The sequence below is a fragment of the Schistocerca piceifrons genome, unplaced genomic scaffold (assembly GCF_021461385.2).
Source record: "Schistocerca piceifrons isolate TAMUIC-IGC-003096 unplaced genomic scaffold, iqSchPice1.1 HiC_scaffold_936, whole genome shotgun sequence".
Classification (NCBI taxonomy): Eukaryota; Metazoa; Arthropoda; class Insecta; order Orthoptera; family Acrididae; genus Schistocerca; species Schistocerca piceifrons.
The window spans coordinates 5907690-5910189 of record NW_025729208.1 but is presented as its reverse complement, the minus strand read 5'-3'; the positions used below and the strand labels follow the sequence as shown (position 1 = coordinate 5910189).

The following is a 2500-nucleotide window of genomic DNA, read 5'->3' as shown; positions in this document are numbered from 1 at the left end:
CCTTAACCTAACCCATGTTGTGCCTCAACCTAACCCATGTTGTGCCTCAACCTAACCCATGTTGTGCCTCAACCTAACCCATGTTGTGCCTTAACCTAACCCATGTTGTGCCTCAACCTAACCCATGTTGTGCCTTAACCTAACCCATGTTGTGCCTTAACCTAACCCATGTTGTGCCTTAACCTAACCCATGTTGTGCCTTAACCTAACCCATGTTGTGCCTTAACCTAACCCATGTTGTGCCTTAACCTAACCCATGTTGTGCCTTAACCTAACCCATGTTGTGCCTTAACCTAACCCATGTTGTCGCCTTAACGTAACCCACGTTGTCGCCTAAACCTGCTCTGTAATTGTTATACGACTCGTTCAATTACTGTAGTGTTGCCCACCCGCAACCCTCGCAATATAGTTCGCTACTCGCACTGCCCGCACCCCTGTGTATCGCTTCATGTTAAACACCTTGCAAGTCTTGCTCACTTTCCACATGCTCCTGCTGTACACTGTAATGTGGATGGCAGCAGGACGTACATGCCGCCCCTCCCCACGTCCCCACCTTGCCCCCTGCCTTCGCAAGCTGGTTGGTGAGAAGTTTGCATGTTCAATGCCCTTCGCATGCGACGTACTCAGGCTACGTTGTGGTGCGGCCTGTGTCAACTGTCCGCTGATGTCGTACGCGTGAACCACAATCTGTACTGCACATTCGTCCTTATGTACTGAATGATACATCGTGGCACATGTGTGACCGCACAACGACTGCGCCCAAAAACGGCGGACCATACAGTGCAAATATTGTGCACGCAGCTACGTGTCGTCTCCCTATGAGAGCTGGATTGCAGTGTGGTACGCCATAGAGACGTGTGGGAGGAACGGACGCCGTGGATGGCGATCAGCATGAGCTGTCTGTTGATGTATTCGGACCTAGTCGTCTCTCCTCACACACCGTGATGGCATGGTGCACCGCGTTCCATATCTGCGACATGCTACAGAGGCCGGTTGACAGTCGTTCGAGCAATGGACATCGCATACGTACGGGGGCCACCTTCCACGTATTGTCTAGGCGTGCACATTTTGTTGCGTGTATGTGGGCAGACGTAGTGTGGCGTGACACCTGACACAGGCATGCAATAATCGTTGAAGTTGCAAATGGCGATGGACGCCTGCGTTTTCTGGTGAAGTTACGCAAATGAACAAATGGTAACCTGTTGTGGTGCGGTTGTTCTCGCTAGGGGTGAATCGGTGATGGCGACGATAGGTTGAGGTACTAACCGGTTGTTCCAGCGATACCCACCATGCCGACGAAACTGAACGGCATCTGGGTGTGAAGCGATACGCGGCGGTGGCTGGGTGGGACCGTCCCCGGCCGGTGAGGGGGCGCCTCCCGGCGTGCTGGCCGCGCGGTGCGTGGGCGCACGCGCTACAGCCGGCTGGTGGGGGCGGCCAGTGGCAGGCGCGCCGGCCCGACGGACGCGGCAGGCGTCGCAGCTGCGCGCCGGCGCACCCTGCGCGCGGCGCCGTGCGGCCAAAGTAGGTCCTCGCGGGCCCGGTGCGAAGCGCGGTGGACATCTTCAGTGTGCTGGTCCGATTGAGGACTGTGTGCGTTGAGGATTGCGCCGCCGCCCGGCGCTCGGCGCCGCGACGCCGTCTGCTGCTCGGTCGCCCCAGCGGTTCTCGCTGGTGGTTTGTATCGCAGCTGTGCGGATGTGTTGGCGCGTGCGCTGTGCTGGGAGAGTTCGCTTCGGCACCCAAGTGGGGCTTTTGTCCTTCTGTGGCGCTGGCGTTGGAGCTGCCGGTCACCGTAGGTGGCGCGTGTTGTCTCCCGCCGGCAATGCCACGACAGCACGCTCCCGGGCCTCTGTCGGCAGCGGCAAGCTCAGTTGGGAGCACGGGTGGTCGCACCGAAAGCGTCTACTCGCCTAACTCCGGGCGATTGCGCCTCTCTCGAACCCGACCAAGTACTTGGGACGGCGCTGCGCGCCGCCGGGACCTGAGAGGGTTTCGAGGTGTATTGTGCAGGGGAGCTCAGCCTCCTCCTGTTTGCAGAATGATTGAGCGGACGCTTGCGTGTTCGCGCGGGCCCCCCGGGACACACTCCCGGCGGCCGGCTGCTCAGCTCTAGTTGACGCAGCTCCCTGGTTGATCCTGCCAGTAGTCATATGCTTGTCTCAAAGATTAAGCCATGCATGTCTCAGTACAAGCCGCATTAAGGTGAAACCGCGAATGGCTCATTAAATCAGTTATGGTTCCTTAGATCGTACCCACGTTACTTGGATAACTGTGGTAATTCTAGAGCTAATACATGCAAACAGAGTCCCGACCAGAGATGGAAGGGACGCTTTTATTAGATCAAAACCAATCGGTCGGCTCGTCCGGTCCGTTTGCCTTGGTGACTCTGAATAACTTTGGGCTGATCGCACGGTCCTCGTACCGGCGACGCATCTTTCAAATGTCTGCCTTATCAACTGTCGATGGTAGGTTCTGCGCCTACCATGGTTGTAACGGG

The 2500-nt window shown here is 57.2% G+C and overlaps 1 non-coding gene across 1 annotated transcript in view; it reads left to right on the top strand.

Annotated features, from left to right (window-relative positions):
- Positions 1-2126: 2126 nt before the first annotated feature.
- Positions 2127-2500, top strand: part of LOC124772108 — a 1909-nt gene continuing 1535 nt past the window's right edge. Inside the window, exon 1 of the ribosomal RNA XR_007013783.1 lies at positions 2127-2500. This exon is cut by the window's right edge and continues 1535 nt beyond it. This is a non-coding gene — a ribosomal RNA (small subunit ribosomal RNA).